A 17,515-nucleotide genomic window follows, 5' to 3' on the forward strand; every position below is an offset into this window, starting at 1 on the left:
CCCTCTGAATCAGAGAGGTGTGGGGGGCTGCCTTAATAGACATCCACGTCATCGGCAGCCAGGGAACAGTGGGTTAACTTCCTTGCTCAGGGGCAGAATGACAGCGTTTTTACCTTGTCAGCTCGGGGATTTCGGTTACTGGCTCCTACCTGCCAGGCTACATAATGTCGTATTTTAGGCTGAGCAGAGCTCTATAATAATAGATAATGTCATGTTTATAGGCTGAGCAGAGCTGTATAATAATAGATCATGTTTATAGGCTGAGCAGAGCTGTATAATAATAGATAATGTCATGTCTATAGGCTGAGCAGAGCTCTATAATAATAGATAATGTCATGTTTATAGGCTGAACAGAGCTCTATAATAATAAATAATGTCATGTTTACAGGCTGAGCACAGCTCTATAATAATAGATAATGTCATGTTTACAGGCTGAGCAGAGCTCTATAATAATAGATAATGTCATGTTTATAGGCTGAGCAGAGCTCTATAATAATAGATCATGTTTATAGGCTGAGCAGAGCTCTATAATAATAGATCATGTTTATAGGCTGAGCACAGCGCTATAATAATAGATAATGTCATGTTTATAGGCTGAACAGAGCTCTATAATAATAGATAATGTTTATAGGCTGATCAGAGCTCTATAATAATAGATAATGTCATGTTTATAGGCTGAACAGAGCTCTATAATAATAGATAATGTCATGTTTATAGGCTGAGCAGAGCTCTATAATAATAGATAATGTCATGTTTATAGGCTGAACAGAGCTCTATAATAATAGATAATGTCATGTTTATAGGCTGATCAGAGCTCTATAATAATAGATAATGTCATGTCTTCAGGCTGATCAGAGCTCTATAATAATAGATAATGTCATGTTTATAGGCTGAGCAGAGCTCTATAATAATAGATAATGTCATGTTTATAGGCTGATCAGAGCTCTATAATAATAGATAATGTCAAGTTTATAGGCTGATCAGAGCTCTATAATAATAGATAATGTCATGTTTGTAGGCTGATCAGAGCTCTATAATAATAGATAATGTCATGTTTATAGGCTGATCAGAGCTCTATAATAATAGATCATGTTTATAGGCTGATCAGAGCTCTATAATAATAGATAATGTCATGTTTGTAGGCTGATCAGAGCTCTATAATAATAGATAATGTCATGTTTATAGGCTGATCAGAGCTCTATAATAATAGATCATGTTTATAGGCTGAGCAGAGCTCTATAATAATAGATAATGTCATGTTTATAGGCTGATCAGAGCTCTATAATAATAGATAATGTCATGTTTATAGGCTGAGCAGAACTCTATAATAATAGATAATGTCATGTTTATAGGCTGATCAGAGCTCTATAATAATAGATAATGTCATGTTATAGGCTGAACAGAGCTCTTTAATAATAGATAATGTCATGTTATAGGCTGAACAGAGCTCTATAATAATAGATAATATCATGTTATAGGCTGAACAGAGCTCTATAATAATAGATAATGTCATGTTATAGGCTGAACAGAGCTCTTTAATAATAGATAATGTCATGTTTATAGGCTGAACAGAGCTCTATAATAATAGATAATGTCATGTTATAGGCTGAACAGAGCTCTATAATAATAGATAATGTCATGTTATAGGCTGAACAGAGCTCTTTAATAATAGATAATGTCATGTTTATAGGCTGAACAGAGCTCTATAATAATAGATAATGTCATGTTTACAGGCTGATCAGAGCTCTATAATAATAGATAATGTCATGTTATAGGCTGAACAGAGCTCTTTAATAATAGATAATGTCATGTTATAGGCTGAGCAGAGCTCTATAATAATAGATCATGTTTATAGGCTGAGCAGAGCTCTATAATAATAGATCATGTTTATAGGCTGATCAGAGCTCTATAATAATAGATAATGTCATGTTTATAGGCTGATCAGAGCTCTATAATAATAGATAATGTCATGTTATAGGCTGATCAGAGCTCTATAATAATAGATAATGTCATGTTATAGGCTGATCAGAGCTCTATAATAATAGATAATGTCATGTTATAGGCTGATCAGAGCTCTATAATAATAGATAATGTCATGTTTATAGGCTGAGCAGAGCTCTATAATAATAGATAATGTCATGTTTATAGGCTGATCAGAGCTCTATAATAATAGATAATGTCATGTTATAGGCTGATCAGAGCTCTATAATAATAGATAATGTCATGTTATAGACTGAGCAGAGCTCTATAATAATAGATAATGTCATGTTTATAGGCTGAACAGAGCTCTATAATAATAGATAATGTCATGTTTATAGGCTGAGCAGAGCTCTATAATAATAGATAATGTCATGTTTATAGGCTGATCAGAGCTCTATAATAATAGATAATGTTATAGGCTGATCAGAGCTCTATAATAATAGATAATGTCATGTTACAGGCTGAGCAGAGCTCTATAATAATAGATAATGTCATGTTTATAGGCTGATCAGAGCTCTTTAATAATAGATAATGTCATGTTATAGGCTGATCAGAGCTCTATAATAATAGATAATGTCATGTTATAGGCTGAACAGAGCTCTATAATAATAGATAATGTCATGTTTATAGGCTGATCAGAGCTCTTTAATAATAGATAATGTCATGTTATAGGCTGATCAGAGCTCTATAATAATAGATAATGTCATGTTATAGGCTGAACAGAGCTCTATAATAATAGATAATGTCATGTTTATAGGCTGATCAGAGCTCTATAATAATAGATCATGTGTATAGGCTGAACAGAGCTCTATAATAATAGATAATGTCATGTTTATAGGCTGATCAGAGCTCTATAATAATAGATAATGTCATGTTATAGGCTGATCAGAGCTCTATAATAATAGATAATGTCATGTTATAGGCTGATCAGAGCTCTATAATAATAGATAATGTCATGTTATAGGCTGAACAGAGCTCTATAATAATAGATAATGTCATGTTATAGGCTGAACAGAGCTCTATAATAATAGATAATGTCATGTTTATAGGCTGATCAGAGCTCTATAATAATAGATCATGTGTATAGGCTGAACAGAGCTCTATAATAATAGATAATGTCATGTTTATAGGCTGATCAGAGCTCTATAATAATAGATAATGTCATGTTATAGGCTGATCAGAGCTCTATAATAATAGATAATGTCATGTTATAGGCTGATCAGAGCTCTATAATAATAGATAATGTCATGTTATAGGCTGAACAGAGCTCTATAATAATAGATAATGTCATGTTATAGGCTGATCAGAGCTCTATAATAATAGATAATGTCATGTTATAGGCTGAACAGAGCTCTATAATAATAGATAATGTCATGTTATAGGCTGATCAGAGCTCTATAATAATAGATAATGTCATGTTATAGGCTGATCAGAGCTCTATAATAATAGATAATGTCATGTTATAGGCTGATCAGAGCTCTATAATAATAGATAATGTCATGTTATAGGCTGATCAGAGCTCTATAATAATAGATAATGTCATGTTATAGGCTGTATTTGATCCAATGTAAATAACATTTTGTTGGTGTCCCACTTCATCTCTAAAGTAATAATTACCATACTTTCTAAATGATAATTCTTTAGTTCAGCCTTTCCTTGAAATGGCTATTTTATTTTATGTTTTTTTGTAGACTTACAAACGTTTGCTAATATGTTCAGTCTCCCCAAAACGCTTGTCCTTTTGCTAATATGTTCAGTCTCCCCATAACACATGTCCATTTCATGTCAATAATGCATCTTATTTTATGTATTTCTCCAACATTATTTAGAAATCTGCTTTTTGTTGGTATACACACTCTACGCAAGGCCTACGATAGATACACGTCAAAAGTTTCATTTATAACTTGTTTGCCATTCTGTGAGACAATTAAGTTGTGATTTTGTGGTGGGAGGGACTCTGATGGTATACACATGTTACAGTTAAGCAATAAGACCAGAGGAAGTGTGGTATATGGCCAATATAGCACGGTTAAAGACTGTCCTTATGCACGACGCAACACAGAGTACCTGGATACAGCCCTTAGCCGTGGTATATTGGCCATCTATCACTGAGGTGTCTTATTGCTATTATAAACTGGTTACCAACGTAATCAGAACAGTAAAAATACATGTTGTCATACCCATGGTATACGGCCTGATATACCACGGCTGTCAGCCAATCAGCATTCAGGGATTTAATCACCCATTTTAAAATGTAGCTTCAACATTATATTATAACATAAATTCCTAGAGTACAGAACAACATTTTCAAGTATAGAATTTCAGTAGCATGCTGCTTTAAAACAACACATTCGTTCAAAACCTTTGCAGTTAGAGCTCGTTTTTAAGACAGTACTTACTGGTGGTAATCAGATCTCCTGACTCCTCTGTCAATATGACCGTAATCTCTCCCTCTTTCTCCTCCTTCACTCCAAAAACAGCATCCTCCTCTTCTTTTACAGTAACATCCTCCTCCTCTTTCACTCTGAACGCATCTTCCTCTTCTTTCACTGAAACGTCTTTCTCTTCATCTTTCACTGTAACACCCTCACCATCTACTTCTTGTTTTACTGTAACATCCTCCTCTTCCTTCTCCTCTTTCACGACAATGTTCAGCCCCAGAGCTTCTTTCTCCGTCCAGCAGACCTCCTCTTCTTTAACAGGAGGGGAGTAGTTTAGGGAGCTCATGTTCGGGGATGTTAGCTAGCTAGCTAGTTAGCATGAGCGACTAGTTTAGTGCTAGGCTAATTTATCAAGCCAGCTAGTTGACTAACAATGTACCTATAACATTTAAATGGGGGAAATTAACTAGATGTCAGAAGTATATTTAAAAAACAGAGGCAAATATGCACAGAAACAGTCTAAATGTTTCGGCTGTTGGCTACCGAGGTGGCTGACTAGATGTTGTTGAAGAAGTGTTCCGTCCACTAGATTTTACGTCACGCTGCAGCATCGCCTGAAAGACGCACATCGCCGTCTGCTGACTGGAGGGAAACGCAGTTGTTGTTGCACACAAATGTATTTTTCATTCCTTTCATTAAATAATAATATTATATTGAGACGTTCAAAAAGAGCAGTGCATATTTTGAGTGAGAATTTAAAACATACTGTCCTTCACATCTGTATTTAAGGCAGTTTCATATTCATTCATTTAAAGAAACCCACTGGTCACACTGGTTGAATTATCTGTCAAACTAGGAACTCTGCAGCCTAGTTGAACAGTGATCTATGTTCTATGAACGCTGCTGGGAGCAAACTGGAGAGTAGCTAGAGGAAAACAAACCTAACTGCATGTCCAGGCCCTGGTATATCACCAGACTGTACAAACCTAACTACATCCCCAGTCCCTGGTATATCACCAGACTGCATACAAACCTAACTGCATCCCCAGTCCCTGGTATATCACCAGACTGTACAAACCTAACTGCATCCCCAGGCCCTGGTATATCACCAGACTGTACAAACCTAACTGCATCCCCAGTCCCTGGTATATCACCAGACTACATACAAACCTAACTACATCCCCAGTCCCTGGTATATCATCAGACTGTACAAACCTAACTGCATCCCCAGTCCCTGGTATATCACCAGACTGTACAAACCTAACTGCATCCCCAGTCCCTGGTATATCATCAGACTGTACAAACCTAACTACATCCCCAGTCCCTGGTATATCACCAGACTGTACAAACCTAACTACATCCCCAGTCCCTGGTATATCATCAGACTGTATACAAACCTAACTACATCCCCAGTCCCTGGTATATCATCAGACTGTATACAAACCTAACTACATCCCCAGGCCCTGGTATATCATCAGACTACATACAAACCTAACTACATCCCCAGTCCCTGGTATATCACCAGACTGTACAAACCTAACTACATCCCCAGTCCCTGGTATATCACCAGACTGTACAAACCTAACTACATCCCCAGTCCCTGGTATATCATCAGACTGTACAAACCTAACTGCATCCCCAGGCCCTGGTATATCATCAGACTACATACAAACCTAACTACATCCCCAGTCCCTGGTATATCACCAGACTGTACAAACCTAACTACATCCCCAGTCCCTGGTATATCACCAGACTGTACAAACCTAACTACATCCCCAGTCCCTGGTATATCATCAGACTGTACAAACCTAACTACATCCCCAGTCCCTGGTATATCATCAGACTGTATACAAACCTAACTACATCCCCAGTCCCTGGTATATCACCAGACTGTACAAACCTAACTGCATCCCCAGTCCCTGGTATATCACCAGACTGTACAAACCTAACTACATCCCCAGTCCCTGGTATATCACCAGACTGTACAAAACCTAACTGCATCCCCAGTCCCTGGTATATCACCAGACTGCATACAAACCTAACTGCATCCCCAGTCCCTGGTATATCACCAGACTGTACAAACCTAACTACATCCCCAGTCCCTGGTATATCACCAGACTCTACAAACCTAACTACATCCCCAGTCCCTGGTATATCACCAGACTGCATACAAACCTAACTGCATCCCCAGTCCCTGGTATATCATCAGACTGTACAAACCTAACTGCATCCCCAGTCCCTGGTATATCACCAGACTATACAAACCTAACTGCATCCCCAGTCCCTGGTATATCATCAGACTGTATACAAACCTAACTACATCCCCAGTCCCTGGTATATCACCAGACTGTACAAACCTAACTACATCCCCAGTCCCTGGTATATCATCAGACTGTACAAACCTAACTGCATCCCCAGTCCCTGGTATATCATCAGACTGTACAAACCTAACTACATCCCCAGTCCCTGGTATATCACCAGACTGTACAAACCTAACTGCATCCCCAGTCCCTGGTATATCATCAGACTGTACAAACCTAACTGCATCCCCAGGCCCTGGTATATCATCAGACTGTACAAACCTAACTGCATCCCCAGTCCCTGGTATATCACCAGACTGTACAAACCTAACTGCATCCCCAGTCCCTGGTATATCATCAGACTGTACAAACCTAACTGCATCCCCAGTCCCTGGTATATCACCAGACTATACAAACCTAACTACATCCCCAGTCCCTGGTATATCACCAGACTGTACAAACCTAACTACATCCCCAGTCCCTGGTATATCACCAGACTGCATACAAACCTAACTGCATCCCCAGTCCCTGGTATATCATCAGACTGTACAAACCTAACTGCATCCCCAGTCCCTGGTATATCACCAGACTGCATACAAACCTAACTGCATCCCCAGTCCCTGGTATATCATCAGACTGTACAAACCTAACTGCATCCCCAGTCCCTGGTATATCATCAATCTGTATACAAACCTAACTACATCCCCAGTCCCTGGTATATCACCAGACTGCATACAAACCTAACTGCATCCCCAGTCCCTGGTATATCATCAGACTGTACAAACCTAACTGCATCCCCAGTCCCTGGTATATCATCAGACTGTATACAAACCTAACTACATCCCCAGTCCCTGGTATATCATCAGACTGTATACAAACCTAACTACATCCCCAGTCCCTGGTATATCACCAGACTGTATACAAACCTAACTACATCCCCAGTCCCTGGTATATCATCAGACTGTACAAACCTAACTGCATCCCCAGTCCCTGGTATATCACCAGACTGTACAAACCTAACTACATCCCCAGTCCCTGGTATATCACCAGACTGTACAAACCTAACTGCATCCCCAGTCCCTGGTATATCACCAGACTGTATACAAACCTAACTACATCCCCAGTCCCTGGTATATCATCAGACTGTATACAAACCTAACTACATCCCCAGTCCCTGGTATATCATCAGACTGTATACAAACCTAACTACATCCCCAGTCCCTGGTATATCATCAGACTGTATCCAAACCTAACTACATCCCCAGTCCCTGGTATATCATCAGACTGTATACAAACCTAACTACATCCCCAGTCCCTGGTATATCATCAGACTGTACAAACCTAACTACATCCCCAGTCCCTGGTATATCATCAGACTGTACAAACCTAACTGCATCCCCAGTCCCTGGTATATCACCAGACTGTACAAACCTAACTACATCCCCAGTCCCTGGTATATCATCAGACTGTACAAACCTAACTGCATCCCCAGTCCCTGGTATATCAACAGACTGTACAAACCTAACTGCATCCCCAGTCCCTGGTATATCACCAGATTGTACAAACCTAACTGCATCCCCAGTCCCTGGTATATCACCAGACTGTACAAACCTAACTACATCCCCAGTCCCTGGTATATCATCAGACTGTATACAAACCTAACTGCATCCCCAGTCCCTGGTATATCACCAGACTATACAAACCTAACTGCATCCCCAGTCCCTGGTATATCACCATACTGCATACAAACCTAACTACATCCCCAGTCCCTGGTATATCATCAGACTGTATACAAACCTAACTACATCCCCAGTCCCTGGTATATCATCAGACTGTACAAACCTAACTACATCCCCAGTCCCTGGTATATCATCAGACTGTACAAACCTAACTACATCCCCAGTCCCTGGTATATCATCAGACTGTACAAACCTAACTACATCCCCAGTCCCTGGTATATCATCAGACTGTACAAACCTAACTGCATCCCCAGTCCCTGGTATATCACCAGACTATACAAACCTAACTACATCCCCAGTCCCTGGTATATCATCAGACTGCATACAAACCTAACTGCATCCCCAGTCCCTGGTATATCACCAGACTGCATACAAACCTAACTGCATCCCCAGGCCCTGGTATATCATCAGACTGCATACAAACCTAACTGCATCCCCAGTCCCTGGTATATCACCAGACTGTACAAACCTAACTGCATCCCCAGTCCCTGGTATATCATCAGACTGTATACAAACCTAACTGCATCCCCAGTCCCTGGTATATCACCAGACTGTATACAAACCTAACTGCATCCCCAGTCCCTGGTATATCATCAGACTGCATACAAACCTAACTGCATCCCCAGTCCCTGGTATATCATCAGACTGTATACAAACCTAACTGCATCCCCAGTCCCTGGTATATCATCAGACTGTATACAAACCTAACTGCATCCCCAGTCCCTGGTATATCATCAGACTGTATACAAACCTAACTGCATCCCCAGTCCCTGGTATATCACCAGACTGTATACAAACCTAACTACATCCCCAGACCCTGGTATATCACCAGACTGTACAAACCTAACTACATCCCCAGACCCTGGTATATCACCAGACTGTACAAACCTAACTACATCCCCAGTCCCTGGTATATCACCAGACTGTACAAACCTAACTACATCCCCAGTCCCTGGTATATCACCAGACTGTACAAACCTAACTACATCCCCAGTCCCTGGTATATCATCAGACTGTACAAACCTAACTACATCCCCAGTCCCTGGTATATCATCAGACTGTACAAACCTAACTACATCCCCAGTCCCTGGTATATCACCAGACTGTACAAACCTAACTACATCCCCAGTCCCTGGTATATCACCAGACTGTACAAACCTAACTACATCCCCAGTCCCTGGTATATCACCAGACTGTACAAACCTAACTACATCCCCAGTCCCTGGTATATCACCAGACTGTACAAACCTAACTACATCCCCAGTCCCTGGTATATCACCAGACTGTACAAACCTAACTACATCCCCAGTCCCTGGTATATCACCAGACTGTACAAACCTAACTACATCCCCAGTCCCTGGTATATCATCAGACTGTATACAAACCTAACTGCATCCCCAGTCCCTGGTATATCACCAGACTGTACAAACCTAACTACATCCCCAGGAGGCCGGGAGGGTCGTCAGTGAAATGGGACACACCTGGGCTGGGTGTGTCCCAGGATAAATGCACCTCTTCCCCGTTCATTGAGGAGACTCTCTCCATGCAGACACAGACAGATTTTGGTTGTTTGCGTTGGAACCTTTCAACACCCCTCATTATCACATGTATACACGCGACCACTCACTTACACTACTGACTAAACACACACCATTGTTCATTGTATTTACTTTACTTAAGTTAATAAATATATTTAGTTATTCTTTATCTCCACGTTGTCTCACTTTTTGTTACGGTCTTCGAGCCGGTTCGTGACACTATGGTCAGTGAGCTGGAGCTATTAGCCTAACCAGCGCAGCCAATCAGCACGGCTATGGTCAGCGAGCTGGAGCCCAACTAATGGAGACCAGTTAGAACCCAACTAACAAAACCCAACTAAAACATGACTGCAGATCAGAAGAGACATACAGAATGATGGCTGGGAAAATCACAGCATTTAGAACAGACACATTTTATACGTAGCAGCATAGCCTTTATGTCATTATTATAGATGGTATCCCACACCGTAGCAGCATAGCCTTTATGTCATTATTATAGATGGTATCCCACACCGTAGCAGCATAGCCTTTATGTCATTATTATAGATGACATCCCACACCGTAGCAGCATAGCCTTTATGTCATTATTATAGATGGTATCCCACACCGTAGCAGCATAGCCTTTATGTCATTATTATAGATGGTATCCCACACCGTAGCAGCATAGCCTTTATGTCATTATTATAGATGACATCCCACACCGTAGCAGCATAGCCTTTATGTCATTATTATAGATGACATCCCACACCGTAGCAGCATAGCCTTTATGTCATTATTATAGATGGTGTCCCACACCGTAGCAGCATAGCCTTTATGTCATTATTATAGATGACATCCCACACCGTAGCAGCATAGCCTTTATGTCATTATTATAGATGGTATCCCACACCGTAGCAGCATAGCCTTTATGTCATTATTATAGATGACATCCCACACCGTAGCAGCATAGCCTTTATGTCATTATTATAGATGGTATCCCACACCGTAGCAGCATAGCCTTTATGTCATTATTATAGATGGTATCCCACACCGTAGCAGCATAGCCTTTATGTCATTATTATAGATGACATCCCACACCGTAGCAGCATAGCCTTTATGTCATTATTATAGATGGTATCCCACACCGTAGCAGCATAGCCTTTATGTCATTATTATAGATGGTATCCCACACCGTAGCAGCATAGCCTTTATGTCATTATTATAGATGGTATCCCACACCGTAGCAGCATAGCCTTTATGTCATTATTATAGATGGTATCCCACACCGTAGCAGCACAGCCTTTATGTCATTATTATAGATGGTATCCCCCACCGTAGCAGCATAGCCTTTATGTCATTATTATAGATGACATCCCACACCGTAGCAGCATAGCCTTTATGTCATTATTATAGATGGTATCCCACACCGTAGCAGCATAGCCTTTATGTCATTATTATAGATGACATCCCACACCGTAGCAGCATAGCCTTTATGTCATTATTATAGATGACATCCCACACCGTAGCAGCATAGCCTTTATGTCATTATTATAGATGGTATCCCACACCGTAGCAGCATAGCCTTTATGTCATTATTATAGATGGTATCACACACCGTAGCAGCATAGCCTTTATGTCATTATTATAGATGACATCCCACACCGTAGCAGCATAGCCTTTATGTCATTATTATAGATGGTATCCCACACCGTAGCAGCATAGCCTTTATGTCATTATTATAGATGACATCCCACACCGTAGCAGCATAGCCTTTATGTCATTATTATAGATGGTATCCCACACCGTAGCAGCATAGCCTTTATGTCATTATTATAGATGACATCCCACACCGTAGCAGCATAGCCTTTATGTCATTATTATAGATGACATCCCACACCGTAGCAGCATAGCCTTTATGTCATTATTATAGATGGTATCCCACACCGTAGCAGCATAGCCTTTATGTCATTATTATAGATGACATCCCACACCGTAGCAGCATAGCCTTTATGTCATTATTATAGATGGTATCCCACACCGTAGCAGCACAGCCTTTATGTCATTATTATAGATGGTATCCCACACCGTAGCAGCATAGCCTTTATGTCATTATTATAGATGGTATCCCACACCGTAGCAGCATAGCCTTTATGTCATTATTATAGATGGTATCCCACACCGTAGCAGCATAGCCTTTATGTCATTATTATAGATGGTATCCCACACCGTAGCAGCATAGCCTTTATGTCATTATTATAGATGGTATCCCACACCGTAGCAGCATAGCCTTTATGTCATTATTATAGATGACATCCCACACCGTAGCAGCATAGCCTTTATGTCATTATTATAGATGACATCCCACACCGTAGCAGCATAGCCTTTATGTCATTATTATAGATGGTATCCCACACCGTAGCAGCATAGCCTTTATGTCATTATTATAGATGGTATCCCACACCGTAGCAGCATAGCCTTTATGTCATTATTATAGATGACATCCCACACCGTAGCAGCATAGCCTTTATGTCATTATTATAGATGACATCCCACACCGTAGCAGCATAGCCTTTATGTCATTATTATAGATGGTGTCCCACACCGTAGCAGCATAGCCTTTATGTCATTATTATAGATGACATCCCACACCGTAGCAGCATAGCCTTTATGTCATTATTATAGATGGTATCCCACACCGTAGCAGCATAGCCTTTATGTCATTATTATAGATGACATCCCACACCGTAGCAGCATAGCCTTTATGTCATTATTATAGATGACATCCCACACCGTAGCAGCATAGCCTTTATGTCATTATTATAGATGGTATCCCACACCGTAGCAGCATAGCCTTTATGTCATTATTATAGATGGTATCCCACACCGTAGCAGCATAGCCTTTATGTCATTATTATAGATGACATCCCACACCGTAGCAGCATAGCCTTTATGTCATTATTATAGATGACATCCCACACCGTAGCAGCATAGCCTTTATGTCATTATTATAGATGGTATCCCACACCGTAGCAGCATAGCCTTTATGTCATTATTATAGATGGTATCCCACACCGTAGCAGCATAGCCTTTATGTCATTATTATAGATGGTATCCCACACCGTAGCAGCATAGCCTTTATGTCATTATTATAGATGGTATCCCACATCGTAGCAGCATAGCCTTTATGTCATTATTATAGATGACATCCCACACCGTAGCAGCATAGCCTTTATGTCATTATTATAGATGGTATCCCACACCGTAGCAGCATAGCCTTTATGTCATTATTATAGATGACGTCCCACACCGTAGCAGCATAGCCTTTATGTCATTATTATAGATGGTATCCCACACCGTAGCAGCACAGCCTTTATGTCATTATTATAGATGGTATCCCACACCGTAGCAGCATAGCCTTTATGTCATTATTATAGATGGTATCCCACACCGTAGCAGCACAGCCTTTATGTCATTATTATAGATGGTATACCACACCGTAGCAGCATAGCCTTTATGTCATTATTATAGATGGTATCCCACACCGTAGCAGCATAGCCTTTATGTCATTATTATAGATGATGTCCCACACCGTAGCAGCATAGCCTTTATGTCATTATTATAGATGGTATCCCACACCGTAGCAGCATAGCCTTTATGTCATTATTATAGATGGTATCCCACACCGTAGCAGCATAGCCTTTATGTCATTATTATAGATGACATCCCACACCGTAGCAGCATAGCCTTTATGTCATTATTATAGATGGTATCCCACACCGTAGCAGCATAGCCTTTATATCATTATTATAGATGGTATCCCACACCGTAGCAGCATAGCCTTTATGTCATTATTATAGATGACATCCCACACCGTAGCAGCATAGCCTTTATGTCATTATTATAGATGGTATCCCACACCGTAGCAGCATAGCCTTTATGTCATTATTATAGATGACGTCCCACACCGTAGCAGCATAGCCTTTATGTCATTATTATAGATGACATCCCACACCGTAGCAGCATAGCCTTTATGTCATTATTATAGATGACATCCCACACCGTAGCAGCATAGCCTTTATGTCATTATTATAGATGGTATCCCACACCGTAGCAGCATAGCCTTTATGTCATTATTATAGATGACATCCCACACCGTAGCAGCATAGCCTTTATGTCATTATTATAGATGACATCCCACACCGTAGCAGCATAGCCTTTATGTCATTATTATAGATGGTATCCCACACCGTAGCAGCATAGCCTTTATGTCATTATTATAGATGACATCCCACACCGTAGCAGCATAGCCTTTATGTCATTATTATAGATGGTATCCCACACCGTAGCAGCATAGCCTTTATGTCATTATTATAGATGGTATCCCACACCGTAGCAGCATAGCCTTTATGTCATTATTATAGATGGTATCCCCCACCGTAGCAGCATAGCCTTTATGTCATTATTATAGATGGTATCCCACACCGTAGCAGCATAGCCTTTATGTCATTATTATAGATGACATCCCACACCGTAGCAGCATAGCCTTTATGTCATTATTATAGATGGTATCCCACACCGTAGCAGCATAGCCTTTATGTCATTATTATAGATGGTATCCCACACCGTAGCAGCATAGCCTTTATGTCATTATTATAGATGGTATCCCACACCGTAGCAGCATAGCCTTTATGTCATTATTATAGATGACGTCCCACACCGTAGCAGCATAGCCTTTATGTCATTATTATAGATGGTATCCCACACCGTAGCAGCATAGCCTTTATGTCATTATTATAGATGACGTCCCACACCGTAGCAGCATAGCCTTTATGTCATTATTATAGATGACATCCCACACCGTAGCAGCATAGCCTTTATGTCATTATTATAGATGGTATCCCACACCGTAGCAGCATAGCCTTTATGTCATTATTATAGATGACATCCCACACCGTAGCAGCATAGCCTTTATGTCATTATTATAGATGGTATCCCACACCGTAGCAGCATAGCCTTTATGTCATTATTATAGATGGTATCCCACACCGTAGCAGCATAGCCTTTATGTCATTATTATAGATGGTATCCCACACCGTAGCAGCATAGCCTTTATGTCATTATTATAGATGGTATCCCACACCGTAGCAGCATAGCCTTTATGTCATTATTATAGATGACATCCCACACCGTAGCAGCATAGCCTTTATGTCATTATTATAGATGGTATCCCACACCGTAGCAGCATAGCCTTTATGTCATTATTATAGATGACATCCCACACCGTAGCAGCATAGCCTTTATGTCATTATTATAGATGGTATCCCACACCGTAGCAGCATAGCCTTTATGTCATTATTATAGATGACATCCCACACCGTAGCAGCATAGCCTTTATGTCATTATTATAGATGGTATCCCACACCGTAGCAGCATAGCCTTTATGTCATTATTATAGATGGTATCCCACACCGTAGCAGCATAGCCTTTATGTCATTATTATAGATGGTATCCCACACCGTAGCAGCATAGCCTTTATGTCATTATTATAGATGGTATCCCACACCGTAGCAGCATAGCCTTTATGTCATTATTATAGATGACATCCCACACCGTAGCAGCATAGCCTTTATGTCATTATTATAGATGACATCCCACATCGTAGCAGCATAGCCTTTATGTCATTATTATAGATGACATCCCACATCGTAGCAGCATAGCCTTTATGTCATTATTATAGATGGTATCCCACACCGTAGCAGCATAGCCTTTATGTCATTATTATAGATGGTATCCTACACCGTAGCAGCATAGCCTTTATGTCATTATTATAGATGGTATCCCACACCGTAGCAGCATAGCCTTTATGTCATTATTATAGATGGTATCCCACACCGTAGCAGCATAGCCTTTATGTCATTATTATAGATGGTATCCCACACCGTAGCAGCATAGCCTTTATGTCATTATTATAGATGGTATCCCACACCGTAGCAGCATAGCCTTTATGTCATTATTATAGATGGTATCCCACACCGTAGCAGCACAGCCTTTATGTCATTATTATAGATGGTATCCCACACCGTAGCAGCATAGCCTTTATGTCATTATTATAGATGGTATCCCACACCGTAGCAGCATAGCCTTTATGTCATTATTATAGATGACATCCCACACCGTAGCAGCATAGCCTTTATGTCATTATTATAGATGACATCCCACACCGTAGCAGCATAGCCTTTATGTCATTATTATAGATGGTATCCCACACCGTAGCAGCATAGCCTTTATGTCATTATTATAGATGGTATCCCACACCGTAGCAGCATAGCCTTTATGTCATTATTATAGATGGTATCCCACACCGTAGCAGCATAGCCTTTATGTCATTATTATAGATGACATCCCACACCGTAGCAGCATAGCCTTTATGTCATTATTATAGATGACATCCCACACCGTAGCAGCATAGCCTTTATGTCATTATTATAGATGACATCCCACACCGTAGCAGCACAGCCTTTATGTCATTATTATAGATGACATCCCACACCGTAGCCTTTATGTCATCTACTAAACCACTGGCCGTGTTCGAGAGCATGAAATCCATGCTGAATTGTGGGTAAATGGACTGGCTGACTGATTTATAAATAATAATGAGTAGTTATTTATGATGTATAGTGATTTGTAGATCAGTCAGTCTGCAGTCGCCTGCAATGTCGAACAAGCCCAATACCAAACCAATCAGGTGGTTGCTTGATCAAATGAAGCTTCAGACGTCATTGATGACGTGCTGCTGATAAAGTGATACAGGCATCGATACACTGCTTTGAAGTTTACTGCTTAGCGATTTGGACGCAGGCCTCGTAGCTCCGGTATCAAACATAACATCCCTAATGAAAAGTTGACAAAACAAAAAGTAGCAAGCAGGTTGATTTCCTCTGTCGATTTGAGCCCACAGCAAGAAGGCACCAGAGCCTACCGTGCTAACGGCTTCCCTCTAGATAACACAACCACACAGTACATGAAAGGTATGAGGTGAAGCTTGAGCTAGATATCGACCTTCCTGTTCCCGTCCCTCAAGTCAGTGAGTCAACACAGGAAGGAGCAATGAATGGATAGTTCATTTATTTCCAAAGCTGCAATGATGGGACACACACAGTATGGATGAATGATCAGTAGTGACGGGATATAAATAGCACTCCGATAGTAATTCTCAACAAATCTGCCGTATAATATACTAACTTTGTTGTTGTTGAAATGTCTATCAAAGTTTTTGTGATCGCATGGTGGATTTAACAATTCCTACTAATTCCTAATGTACTCTAATAAAATAAATACAACATCAGAATAAACTGTCATCCAATTTAGTATCAAAATATATCAAATTAACCTGGAATATTACTCAACGTCCCCCTCTGGTGGTGAAGAAGTATAATCCACCTAAACTAACAGAACCGGGCTGATAAACTGGCTGGTGTTCATGAGTTTATAAAACACATACTTTATACATGTCATAAATTACCTGCATTGATGAGACACACAGTGTGGATGAATGATCAGGATATAAATAGCACTCCTAAAGAAGATGCAGTGTGGAT

Source organism: Salmo salar, unplaced genomic scaffold (genome assembly GCF_965601325.2).
Source record: "Salmo salar unplaced genomic scaffold, fSalSal1 ptg000177l, whole genome shotgun sequence".
Classification (NCBI taxonomy): domain Eukaryota; kingdom Metazoa; phylum Chordata; class Actinopteri; order Salmoniformes; family Salmonidae; genus Salmo; species Salmo salar.